This window comes from Orbicella franksi, chromosome 8, assembly GCF_964199315.1.
Source record: "Orbicella franksi chromosome 8, jaOrbFran1.1, whole genome shotgun sequence".
NCBI classification, from domain to species: Eukaryota; Metazoa; Cnidaria; class Anthozoa; order Scleractinia; family Merulinidae; genus Orbicella; species Orbicella franksi.
Window position 1 is genome coordinate 18,542,182 of NC_138152.1, and position 14,380 is coordinate 18,556,561.

Here is a 14,380-nt window from a genome sequence, read left to right on the forward strand (position 1 = left end):
GATGCAACAGTCCACAACTGATTTATGCAGCCATGCATAGACAATGGTACTACTTGATCAAATATGTGCCATGCCTTCACCCGTTTGATTGATCTTTCCACATGGATCCTCACATTAGCAATGCTCATAGTCTCAAAGCATTCGTCCTTTGTGAGTTGATCCTGCACTGACTGTCTTTTGGGCGAAATATACAAACTTGCACCCTTCAAGGCCATGAGATCGTGTACATCAAATCCTTTGTCAGCAAGGTACTTATCCCCAGGCTCCACAAGACTACAGAACGAAATCACTCTTTTCCACAATTTCTCTGTCACTTATGCGACCAGGATACAGGTGGCTGACAAAAGTTACCCAACAGTTGGGAGTGATGCAAATAAAGCCTTTATATGTATTGTGGGATTTGTAGTCAGAGTTCATTTCAGAATGTGTTTGATAGTCCTTTGGCATGTCACACTTAATCTCTGTGCAGTCAAAAATCCCTCGGATATCTTGATACTGGCCTTTAAATCCCTCAGGCAGATACTTCTTGATCTCATCCTTGGAAACCCATATTGGCAGGCTTCCCAGCATGATGTACAGATAGTTTACCCATGTCACTAAAATATCAGAAACTGTAGCTACAGAAACGCCATACCTGTGTGCCAGATCCCTTTCAAATAATCGTAATCTAATTCTGGTCAAAAACATCCATAGCTGATCTATTGGATCAATAATACGGCTCCTTTCCCTTTCTTTGTCTACTTCATGTAGATATGGAAATGTAGCGGTAAAGTTCTCTTCGCTTTTGCTTCGAGCAAAATTCCAACTAATTAAAGACTCTGCACAGGGTTTAACATACGCCCAGAATGCCATTAGAGTATTGTAATTTGGAAAACCCGTATAAAAGAAAATATCATCATCACTATTCTTAAATCTTTCTATACAAAACTTGGAAAGGAACAGTTGGCGTTTTAAATCTGCGACGACCTCTGCCAAATCTTCATTTTGATGCTCGTTTTCAATTTTTACTTCGCTGGTTTCCAGTGGATCACCTTTTTCCTCTGAACATGCAACCGAGTATGTGATTGTCGATTTCACCTCTCTTCTTTCGCATCGCTTTGCCCTTTCGATCTCATGACTTGACGCTTTGGTCCACTGAAACCGTGAAGGAGTAGTAAAAGATCTTTCCTTTTCCCAGTTAAACTGCGCTTGTAGTCTGTAGAAACAAAATTTTCGGAGCAGCAAAACAGAGACGTGTTCGATTTAAACTTGCTGTCAGATCGTTTCATTTTCACCGCCCATTCCATCCTACGTTGAGAATCTTTCAGAAATGTGTGGAACATGAGGTCTTTTCTGTTATCCGACCTATTAGTACATAGTGCTGCGGCACAACATTTATGCGAGGTCTTTTGTGCAGCACTATTTGATCTTGCACTTTCTAACATAGCATCCGCCATAATTACTCGCGCCGACTGGAGGGCCCTTAGGCCTCGCTTTCATGTAACTTCCGGCTTATGGCGTAAGTGTGTATTCAAACCGTTGTAACACAACACCACCATATGCTACAAGGCGAAGGTCACGTTTCGCGTAACCAAACTCGGTGGTTTTGTAATAGTAGATGTCGGCGGTAAATATGTCACGTTTCACGCGCTGAACGTTCGCATAAAGATTAAAAAATAAATAACTAATAACTCCTCGCATCGTGAGCTTGGGCTGCCTGTGATCAGAATATCGAAAAAGCCCGACACACTTGTGTCGATTGATGTCTTGTGAATAAGACTCTGCAGCCATTTTGCTCGTACTGCGAAATCCGATACCCGATAAATTCAATAGAAGCCTCGGTCGTTTCACGCCTTACCGCCTCCTGACACTTCCTAAAAAAAAAGCATTGCTGAAATTGTATTTTTTCCGTAAAGTACATTTATTAATCTTTCTTATGATATATAGTTTGTTGGGGTTTTACTGACACTGGCGCGCGTGCGATTTTTTTCCCGAAGGGCACCCGCGAAGGTGGGAAGTAACCTTATTAAAGGTATTTTCCCCACGTATTCTGAATTCGTAGGTGTGTTTGGGTTAGATTCTTTTAACCAGCGAATCCATCTGTGAGGAATTGAGTTGCACAATTATACAAGGAAACTAGTTTTGATTGTGAACTTGCAGCAAAAGCCATTGAAAGTTAATTAAGAAGTTGTTTTCACAAAAAATGTCTTTGACTCTGATCACTCCTGCTTTATGCCAACTTTGGTAATAGACGGAGGACCATTCGATTTTAATAAAGCGGTTATAACACAAGATTTCGTTAAGTATTTGTTCTTTGTTTTCGAGAGTACCTTGGTTTATCGTCTGCCAGATGTATAAGATGTCTTTGTAACATTTAATGGGGATATGCACTATAAGACATAGTTACATTCGTCTCGAATAAACAAGAACCTGCTGCCTGTTTTAAAAGCGAAAGAGGTGTGGCTCCAACTTACACTACCGCTGCTTACGTGTAGTCTTTTTATCCAAGTGACCTTAAGAGCGTTGTTCACTATTTCGAAATCTGGCAGGTCTAAGCCACCTTTAATTTTAGGACCAATCATTGTGGTATGTTTGATTTTAGTTTTTTTATTCCAAACAAACTCAGAGATAGCCGTTTTAACCAAAGATGCAAATTCCAACAGGAAGGTGAGTACAGATGTATTGTAGACAAGCTTGGAGAGGGCAAGGCTTTTAAGAATGGTTATTCGACTATACAAGGTAAGGTTTCATGACTGTCAAAGACTTAGAAGGTTCTTCATCGAGTTTAATTTTTGCTCAATTTTTTTTTGGAAGAAAAGTGTTCATAATAAGTAAAATACATTCCTAGTGGGTATATCGGTTCCAAAGGCCAAGCTATGTCAAAAGGTGTCGAGGTGTTGTATCTACATGATCCTAGCCAAATTCCTTCAGTTTTGGACTTATTTATTTTTACTCCTAAAACGTCTGGAAAAATGTGCAATATTTCAAAAAGGTTTTCCGCCGAAGATGCGTCAGACACGAAAGTTTTAACAAGTCACACAATTTGGTGAAAAGCATCATTACACCTCTTGAACCACTTGTACCATGACAGCAATAAATTTTGCCACCCCATTCAGGTTTCCATGTGTTTTCTATGCTTTCGGTTGAATAGGTTGCCTGCAAGAATACTATATTGAAATTACTGTTGTGCAGCCTTGCAAATCGCCTTTTTTCCTGCTAGAAGAGTAATGGTTGTTAATATGAAAAGCATACTGTGAATCTTCCTAGTAGTACTGCTAAAAATCGTGCAATCGCATGTATGCTAAGGTTTGTAACTCTTTGAACTTTGTCTTTACTCACACTTGCAAACAGCGAATTTGAATTTGCATGTAGCAAAAAAGATCTCGCATAAAGGTAATGCACGAAAAGAAAAATACAAAAAACTAACATTCTGCTTTGCAATAGAATCAACATAAGGTAACTACACATAACACTACTCATCTATGCACCACCACCCGGGGGGGGGGGGGGTACTTCCAGAAAAATTTGGTGGGGGTGTGCGGCCCGCTTCCTAAAACACTTACCCTATTTTTGAGCAAAATCTGCGATCTTCTCTACCCTATTTATGACCAAACCAAAAATTTGGTACCCTATTTATGACCATTGCAGCTGACACAGTTGCCCTAAACATAACTTTTGAAGGGCTTTTGTTTATCATCTTATCGATTACGATGAAAAAGTAGCTTTTCCTAAAAAACATACCCAATTCAAGACTATAGTACAAAAACGATACTCTGTTTAAGACCAAAATCGCCAAATTGATACCCTATTTATGACCAGAACGGCTGAAAACCATACGCTCTCCTCCCCGTGATTCCCTGCATCCCTCCTCACTAGTTAAACATTATATGTTTTACTACCTATCACGCGGGCGACTGGGAACAAGGCAGCATAGCCCATATAAGGGAGAAGTCCCCGGAGAAACACCTGCCCCCACTATTCCATTGCAAAAGCTTTATTATTATGCTAATAACTTACATTTCTCCAAAGATAATAAAGAAGTCAAGAATAACACGATGGTCGAAAAAACATCAGAGTTCCTATCGACAGAAAACATCTGCCTCGGTCGCCCGCTAGGGAACTTTATAATAAAGATCTTCCCATCCGGTGACCAAGTACTTGGGATCTTCCCGTCCTTGCGTTTCTCAATGACGAGTTTCATTGTATCGCTTCGGTACCTAGTTAAATTCTCGTTGATAAAAATTCGCTGCCCAGCTAGACTGTTTGCCGAGTAGCTCGAAGATGATAGACAGAGTTACATTCTTGAGTTGAACTCTCGCTTTATATCACTTTGCCTTATCTCTGTGATTTGGAAACTTGGCAATGATCGGTTTTGCTCCTTTCTATATATGTAAGTGATGAGAGATCTCGATATTATCCGGAGCAATCTGAAGACCGACTGCTGCAGCAACTTAACAGACGACTTTGTCGGTTAAAATGCCTATATCCTTTGGAATGCCGTTAATTTCGACAGAGTTTTTACGGGAATATTGTTCAAGCACTTCAAGGCTCTCTTGAAGTTCTTGAATGTCCTTTCTCTGTTGTTTAGATGCTTTTTTCTCATGCTCAGGTTCCAGTTCCAAATAGGCACCCTATTGCTTTTTTTTGCAAAATCTTTCGTAAGCTTTTCGACTTCGCCGTTGTTCTTTGTGATAATTGGAACTTTAGATTGGACTGCGAGTACGAGACTGAGTACGAGTACGATTTACGAATTTCAAACCAGTGACGTTTCCAGAGCCATCGCTCTTCATGTTGGTTCTAGGTAGAGAGAGTACTTCATAGGATGAGATGGGTATGTGACGTGACACTTATCGCGCCTTGAATACTTTTAAGGATATTGCGTACATCTTTAAGTTTGGGCTCAGTTGTAGCTGACGTTTCTGTTTCCTCCTGTTTCCTCTTGAATAGTATCTTTGTACGGTGAGGAGTCTGCCACGTTTGAGTCACTAGGCTAGTTAAGATGCTAGTTAGTCCTGGGTTAGCTTAATCGGGCTTTGAACAACCCGTCCCAAGAGCTCCGCTTTTAGGCGTGGTTAAATCTATATACATATGATGTGTTGTCCTTTGCTAAGAAACTCAAAGGCACTGGATTGGACTTGGAAAGAATTTTTCAAAGGAGTTTGACGAAATACTAAAGAGGCTCTATTGGGTTTTAAAAGAGGTAAAGAAGGCAAGACAAGGAGGTTACTTCATAGCCGATTAATTAATCAATCGAGAAGTGTATAGAGGTGTGGAGAGAGAAAATCCTTGTTGTGGTTTATTCACCAACAGCTAGTGATTCGGATGGTAGAAGACAGAAGAACCAAAGCAAGCTTAACGATTGATTTTGTAGGTGCATATTTGTACGTTTTGACTGTGCTTACAAAATTTTGTTAGTATCGTTCTCTTATTTCCATTACTTTTAGATAATTGTCAAATACTTGTGAAATGTTCGTGGCTAGTCTGACGCGACGTTTCGTCTCGACCAAGAGACTCTTCAGAGACCTGTAGAATTCAAAGGCAAACTCGTTGAGCATCACGCCCAAAGTCCCGTTTGCAAATTCTTGATGTTGACAGTCTGGCCCTCTATCGCAGTAGGATTCCCAACCGTACGTTCACGAGTTAAGTTTATACAGAAGCAAACAATTGTCAAATACTTGTGAAATGTTCGTGGCTAGTCTGACGCGGCGTTTCGTCTCGGCCAAGAAACTCTTCAGAGACCTTTAGAATTCAAAGGCAAACTCGTTGAGCATCACGCCCAAAGTCCCGTTCGCAAATTCTTGATGTTGACAGTCTGGCCCTCTATCGCAGAAGGATTCCCAACCGTACGTTCACGAGTTAAATTTATACAAAAGCAAACAATTGTCTAATACTTGTTCGTGGCTAGTCTGACGCGGCGTTTCGTCTCGGCCAAGAGACGGCCAAAATTTATGCATACAAATTTATGCATATTAAGATTAATGTTCACGTACAAAGCAATGTGCCTTTAACAGATTTGAATGTACACTTACAAAGATTTATGTACACAGCCAACAAAGTTAAAATTTACAGAGTTTAATGGCCACTAATAAAGATGTATGCACAATAACAATGTTACAATTTACAGAGTTGAATGTGCACTTACAAAGATGTATGTACACTTAAAAAGTTTATGTGCCTTTTTAATACAGAGTTGAATGAACACTTGTAACAAAGTTGTACATACTAATATTAAAATACGTTACTTCTTTCTCTTTTGTTGAGGTTTTCCTTGTTTTTCTTTAGATTTTTTAGCTTTTTTAGATACATTTTCTTCAGTTGGGGAGACTGCTGATGGAGTCATATTGTTTAAGTAGCTGATTTCCCTCTTTTTTCCCCTTTTTGTTTTGATAAATTCATCCCAGTGTTCCCGGACCCTTTTTGTGTATTTGCGATGCTGTCGCTCTCTGTGCTTCAGAGCTTCCAATCTATACTCAGTGCATAGCACCTCAGCTGGATCATCATTGTGGTTTCTCTTCCTCTGTATTATCCGTCGTACATCATCGTTGTTTTTTTCAACCCCCAAAACAATAAGTTGCAGCAAATAGTAACATGATGTCACGCAAATAAATATGTAATCATACATAAATTTCAAGGGTAGTAAACAGTTTTTCAAGATTTTTTACCTTGACCACTGAACTATTTTATATTGTCATTTTTTCCTGCCATTTGGGGTATATGATATGCTGCTGCATGCATGTAACAGGTGACTTGCTCTTTTCTGTAGCCTGTTCTTTTATCTCCAAGTTTGGTAAAACTCGTGATCCACTTTTTTATCTCTGGATTTCAAAACACATGTACACATCATAAATTAGAAATACATAAAGTTTCAAGTCGTAATGGATTGTTTTGTACCTGTGCTCGAAATAGTTCTGTAGAAAATGGCTCCCATGAAGAAATGTATTTGAAGTACAGACCTGCAAAGTCCTAAAGACAGAACATCAAGACAAGAAAATATTCAGATAAGTAAAGCTAATTGCCCAACTTGTCTCTAAATTGGGATGTAATACTTGATAGGGATGAATTGATTACTTGGACTGTGATGTTATCTCAATTGATTACTTTATGAACAGATAAATTGTGTAGAATTTAAACTGTACCTACCTTCCATAATTGAATGACCATTTGGCATATGTTCGTCTGTAAACAGTTGTAACTGGCTAGCCTCTTGGGAAGCTCTCTTATGAGCTTTTTCCTATCATCTCCCATGAGGCTAGTCCAGTCCCAGGTCCCACTGCCCTTGCCGTCCGCGTTTCTCTTCTCCCATATTGAGAAAGTGACACCACAGTTGATTGCCTCCATAAGTTTTTGGAGATGTTCCGACTTTTCCACTGATCTTTTTGTGGTGGAGGAGGAGCTCTCCTTGTCATCCCACTGCATTGCATCTTCAATTAAGTTTTCTAGCAGAATATCTGTGATTCTTAACATCAAATGCAATTCATCCAGGATGATGTGATCCAGTGGGATGACAAGGAGTGGCTTCTGGCAACAACAGTAATTTTCACCGCTCTTCTTTGCTGACAACTCGAACATTTCCTGGATTGTGCGCTTAGGTGGTATGGCATCATAGTGTCCAGAATCCTTAGACATGTCACCTCTAGTTGGAAATGAAAATAAAAGTAGTAATCCAAATTAATTTAACAAAAATTATGACTGACATGTGTCAATTTTATTTGAAATCAACCATTTACATTAAGACAAATTTTTAATAATTATTAATTAATTACCTATCCTTCTTGTGTATCTTACACCATAAGCATGCATAAGTTGAGTTGGCTGCACTTAGCCCCATAACCAGGTGCAGAGACTGTAAAAGGAAAAAGTCTAACATTACTGTTTGAGGTAATTTTAAATTCTGAATTTTTTTATCATGTATATTACGCAGGGCCTCTTTTGAGACCAGCCTCTAGCTGATGGGGCTACCCTGCCAAAATAAAGATGACTGGACTGGACTTGACTTGACTATCAAATGATAGCGAATATTGCAATTATATTAGCTCACCTTGCAATCACCTCCCAGGTAAATATCTACTCCAACTTTCTTACCATCAATTTCAATGAAGCCATCATTAATGATCTTATTTGCTTGTAAAAATACATCTTTAAATGACTCCTCCAAAGTCTGACGGCTCTCGCTGCCATTTACAACAGCAACAGTGTGATTTCCTGAAAAAGAAGGTTGTAAATTAAAGATATATTTAGTAAATTGACACCTATTCAAAACAATAATTAATAACCAGTTGCATATGTTTGTGTACTTAACTAACCTTTTGATGACAAAATATCATCCACCTTCTGAAGGATGGTGAAACTCAGAAGTATGAAATTAGTCATCCTGCTCATACGTGCTCCATCACCACTTAATTTAACTGTTACTGTTTCTCCATCCTTTAATGTTCCTTTGCTTATCTGTAATTAAACTGAACATCTTTCTGTTCCAAGAGCTATTTTTATTTGCCTGTCTGATTGATTAAAAGCTCACAATGCAGTTTTCATGTTAATACATATTTCACATTGCATGAAATTATCAGAACTTACAAGTGCATCAACAAGGATGACATGATACACAACTTGCATTTCGGAAAAGAAAAAAGAAAAATTAAGATATGTATATATTTTTTATTTTGCACACTATAGCTACTGAATGAATAGTATAATCTCCAGCCATTAAGTACTTTATTTTTGTGATCAGTTTTGCTGTTACACTTTAATTTTGTTTTTCTGTTATTTACAAATAAATGTTGGGTCCCTTACTAGACTCTTGCTCAATTCCACAGGGAACCAATGTTATTTGTTGTTATTGATTAAGGCAGGAAATGAGCACGAGTTTTCTCATCCTCTTCTTGGATTACTGCTCTAGGGTAAAGTAAATGTTTCAACCATAAGATTTTCCATTAATGGGTTTATTTATGTGTGTCAATAGCTGAGTACTTACCATGTCTCTCATTTTGTCAGTGAGCAACTCTTTGAGGGAATACTGAGCTCCAGGTGCCAAACCAGGCGTGGTAGAAATTTTAACTTGCTTATTTAGATCTGATCGACATTGTTTTATTAAATAGGATTTACAGGAAAATTATCAACAGCCATTAACAGCTCATGAATAAATTCATCTCCAACTCCAAATTTATCCATTAAAAAGAGTATGCTCTCCACTCTGTTTTTGTCATTGGGATGAAGTTTTTTTTGATTTTAGGGATGCCACACTACTATGTTCTTGCTGCGGATTGGGATGATCTGTAGTTGAGAAGTCTATAGAAAGCTATCAGTGCTGTTAGGGTCTTTAAGTTTCAGAAGCTGTAAATCCAGGCCAAATATTTCAACAAAATTAAGTGCCTTCCGTGCTCGAGTCTTTAGTTCTTTTAATTTTCTGTTTTTTGCTTGTTTGGTTTTGAGGTCTGGAATTCCAGCTACTCTGTGAGTCCCCAAGCTTTCATTCTGTAACTTGTCAATGTACTTAGTCAGTTGTTGATTTTCATTGTTCAGTTCTCTTGTTCTTTCCTTTTCTCTAGCATAATCTTTTTCAATCTCTGAAAGCATTTCTTCAACTAGTTTCTCCTTTTCTTCCTCAAGATTTTCATATTTTGCTCTCCAGTTACAGATTTCTTCTTCTGCTTTTTAAGTTTTGACTGAATGGAATGCAGATCTGCTTCCCACTTCTCTACCAAGATCACTTCACTTCTCAAAATAGCCAGCCTACACAATTTTTCCTTGCGCTCTTTTCTGTTTTTACAATTGCCTTTTCTGTTCAGGGTCTGATTTGTGATTTGTTTTTTTGCGTGAAAACAAAAAAAAATTCTGAAATTTCCTCCAAAAAAGCCTGTGCCACCGAGCCTCTAGCCTCGTAATCACCCCCTGTAGTTACCAGCCTTTACCTATCTGTCATTGAGGTGTTGGTATCAAAACGACAATCGTTTTTGCACAGCATTTAATGTGAAGAAGAGAGGCAATTAAGACTGTTTTTTCTGCGCGATTAAAGCAAGATTAGTGTTAATGGATGCGTTCATATTTGCTGAAAGAAGGCTAAAAAAGCCGCAATATTTTTGGGTATATAAAGACTTAATTGCCGTAAATGTTGAATGACATCTTTGAACTTAAAAAATTTGATTGGGGTGTATCGACACCAGGAGAGGATTTCGGCTGAATCAAGATGTGGAAAGTGACATTTATGAAGGCAGGCGCCATTTTGTGTGTTGTAAAGGGCATTTCTTCGGAATGAAACGCTGCAAGTAATAACTGAGAAAACCGCAACGAGTGTTTGATTTATCAAAACAAAGTAATTCTGCAATGAAAGTACTGATGAGTATCATTGAAACTGGCATTGGGATGGCAGGGATATGTCCATAATACGAATTTTAGAAACTGGTTTTATATGAATCTCCATACTGATTCTTCTATTCTTTCGCAAGTTTAAAATACCGTTAAAATTACAAGTTAAAGTCTTGCGCTCTATTGCACATGCGCAGTTCGGAACTTCTGGCTGTTTTCCTTAATTGTTGCTACATGCTACATGTACATTTTAATATACTCATAAAAGGCTTTGCATTCTCATGCAATTCCTTTCGAGATCAGATTACACAGGTATGAGGTTTTTTTTTTAAATGAGTCAAGCATTAGGACTGGAAATACAGTCGAACCTATCCACAATGGTAGGTCAGTACAAAATGAGGACCCCTCCATCTGGACTCTCCACTGGACCTCTTCTGGACCGCTTTTGGATCCCTTCTGGACCCCATCTGGACCCCCTATGTTTCTTCCAGAAAGTATGGGCTCCTGAGTTAAATAATTAAACTTAGAACATACCACAATGAAGTCTATTTAATCAGTAAGCAAAATGTGAATTAATTAATTCACGAAGCATTGTGCCCAGAATAATATAACACAATACAACACAAGTTTATTGTGTGAAACGCTTAGCTATTCTGGTATTCTACATATATTAAAATTAAATTTAAAAGTAAATATTATACCATATGAATAAAAATTTTAAAATTTTGAAAAGTTCTAAGTCAGGATCGTAAAATACAATCTAAAATAATTATTACACGTTCTCCTAAGAAGTAAAAACGATATAGTACAGTCAGTAATATAACAACAAATAAAAAGTTAGGTTAAGATGCCCAAAACGTTTACTTTATTTATCCTGTTTTTGAAGGCCTTAAAGTTCTAACGTACAGTTCTGTGTAACTCTGGTAGCAGATTCCACAACTTTGGCGCTAGGTAACGCCTTGATTTCAGTCCATAGGTTGTGGTGTTGACCTTAGGCAGTTAAAGAATGTCGGTTCCCCTCAGATTGTATTTAGTGTTTATAAAATCTAGTAACTTTTTTAGGCTTTTAGGAGCATGATCGTAATTAATATCTTTAAAAAGCGTACAAACTATTTTTGCAAGTCTGATTAGTCAATGATGGTAAGCCCATCTTATTGAGTAATTCCTGGTAGTGTATTTGTTTTTAATTAAAAACAAATCGGAGGGCACATTCGTTCACTTTTTCCAGTTTTGCACTGGCACTTTTACCGCAGAAGGACTACTGTTAGGTCTCAAAGCAGCAGTTGAAATGGAGAAGGATGAATGGAAATTAGATGTTCTTTCTTGTATCAAACGGAAGCATCTTTTTGATCAGCAGGTATATTTTGCAGGTTGCAGGTTGAAACTACTTGTTTATTTGAGTTGAAGTCAAATAAAAATATTTTCAGTTAGCTCCAATTGGAATTCGTAGATTACTGAGGTTTAGACACTTGCTCTAGTCTTCCCCGTTTATATACACTCGATTGGTCTGCACATATTCGAAAGGAGACTGGTCTTTTAAACTATTTTTTTAGCATGTGTCTTGATTTTGAAACATCTAAATGATCTGATGGATAACAAATTTAAAATTAAATGCACTAAATGAAACGAAGAGGTTTTAACAACATGACCCAGCTAGACCAAGGAAGCAGGTTTTCTTGAAAAATAGAGTAAGACTGTTTGCTGTCTAGCCCACGATCTGACCTCAGTTGAAATTTGGCCTAGTCCAAACGTTGTGCTTCTGCCATGCCCAACTCAAATAAATTTGGCCCGGCAGTGGCATGACAAAAAAGCTACAAAAGATTCAAACGACGAATTTAATTCAGTCGTGAAGAAGATTGGAAGTTTGCTTTGCTGAAGACATTTTTAAATGATAGAAAGCAACTGCAGCTGATGCAGCAGGATGTTAATTCACAGGGATGGTGGAGCGGACTGTGGGTGAAGGAGTGTAGTGGGACTTTTAGTGACAATTACGTAACATACTGTATAGTCTTGAAACTGGTCTTAGAAAGAACACATGTTGTCGAAGGTCGAAACTAAGTTGTTTACTGTTATCCTTGCTCGACTTCAATAAACCTCAGAAGTATTGTGTTTACTTGCCTTGAACCTCGTCCCGGTCCAGCTACAAGTGGTGGAAAGCCCGTTTCAACTATGTGTGCTACTATCGACGAAATTCAAGGCGTCATTGCCGGTTTAAGCGAAATTGTCAAGGGATTTGTTGGCGCCATTCAAGCCGTTCACACTGCACAAACACCGGGTCACAGGCTACTTCGCCTGAAAATCTGACTGTTCCTTCTACAGGCATAGCCAGCCTTTGCCTACCAACACTCCAGTTACCTACATTCCGTCAGAATACGTAAGTTCAGGATGATATTGCCGATTTTCTCGATCATTTTCACGAACAGACAGCTCAACTTCCTGTCACTGTTCGCCTGTTGCTCCTTGAGCAGCAATGTATTGGTGAGTGGCCACGTTCAGCACTGTCGTTTTGTCATAGCACAGAAGGATTCGCCGAGAAAACCCCAGAGGAGCAGTTGGAGTGTTTCATCACGAGTTTACGCAAAGAATTTCAAGAACCCGCCGACTTGAAATGCCACTGTCTGGCTTCTGAATTGAGTGCCATGAAACAAAATCCTTTGGAATCTGTTGATGAATTTGCTTTCAAATACAAGAACATCCTTCACCAACTCAACAAACTCAGCGAAAGTCTCAAATAAATCCTGTCCAACATATGTAATTTCGCAGTTTATTTCCAAGCTACAACTGCATATTGCTTGTCCTCTGGTTCTTCAAGCGGTACGGCCCCGCAAATGATCCCGGCCCACAAATGATCCCCAGATTGTGCTATAAATGATCCATAACTGGAAATGGTTGCCTCGCCATAACATTTGGAAATGTGAGGACTAAGGAATTTGGACAGTGGATTTTAAATTTATGCAATCGCTTTTTTTATGACTGTGAAACTCAGAAAACCGTGAACATTTGCATTTGATTCCAAAAGGTTAATTTGGTGCTGAACCAATCACTATAAAGTTCAGGACAGGCAAGAAAACCTCAAAACCACAACCAATAGGCCACCTTCGATATATAATATTCTAACATCGATCCGAGGCTTTCAGGTCAAAATCGCAATTTTTTTAAGTTTCCTTTGTCTTTCAATTCCCAAAGAGACTTGGATACAAAGAAAACACCACCAAACATAGAAGTTTGTCCTGAAAGCCTCAGAGACATGTTAGAACATTGATATATCGAACGTGGCCTATTACCGCTGGTGTTTGCGGTTTAGTTTTCTCATGCTTAATTGGCTTTTTCCTAGCTACACAATGATAATCCTTAAATATTTCTGGTATTCACAGTTTTCTGAGTGTCACAGTAATAATACAATATTTTGATACAACAGTTACTATATGAAATGCAGGAAAATGTGCAGTATGAACAATTTGAATGCAAATTTCACAACTTTAAAAATGATAGGAGGGGGTAAGTGTCTAAAGAAACTGTGGTGCTGTGTCGGTGGGGTGTATAACAAGATAATTTGGTTTTATCAACTGGGTTGATAATGTGAATTGGCCACCGTAAAGAGATTTGAAAGCTGACGTTTCGAGCGTTAGCCATTCGGATTCGCTCCGATGAAGGGCTAACACTCAAAACGTCAGCTTTCGAATCTCTTTACAGTGGCCAATTCACATTATCAACCCAGTTGATAAAACCAAATTATCTTTAAAAATGATATCCAATGTTACAAAATCCTGTGTTTGAAGTTTGTAATTTAGCTGGATCCTTCCCTGAATGACTTTATCGGGTCTGGGCCTGAGACGTATAATAACTCAGGATGTTCTCTATATCCTCAAATTTGGAGACAACTGAGAATTCCCAAGTGGATTGACTACATTTTTACTACGGTAACTAGCATGAAGGAATCTTAGAGACTTCTATGGGAGCCCGTGGCGATCTAGGATGCAAGTAGATGTAGTGTACAGGGAAAAGTTCTGAGCGGTTAATTAGATGGCAGAGGCATCTTCGAAGATTCATGTTTCTTTTTGCAGTGCGTTTCCTAAACGAAAAATTTATGCAGTCCACA

At 38.4% G+C, this 14,380-nt stretch overlaps 1 protein-coding gene and 1 pseudogene across 2 annotated transcripts in view; both read right to left on the minus strand.

Annotated features, from left to right (window-relative positions):
- Positions 1-14,380, minus strand: part of LOC145495199 (methylcrotonoyl-CoA carboxylase beta chain, mitochondrial-like) — a 170,747-nt gene that overhangs the window by 23,312 nt on the left and 133,055 nt on the right. The gene's annotated exons all lie outside the window — the stretch shown is intronic.
- LOC145495253 (uncharacterized) lies at positions 3,476-10,662 on the minus strand (annotated as a pseudogene). The gene is made up of 8 exons (XR_014050391.1): positions 8,951-10,662; positions 8,283-8,424; positions 8,018-8,181; positions 7,743-7,822; positions 7,120-7,612; positions 6,871-6,942; positions 6,639-6,792; positions 3,476-6,534 (listed from the first exon to the last, which is right to left on the minus strand). The product of XR_014050391.1 is annotated as an uncharacterized LOC145495253 (transcript).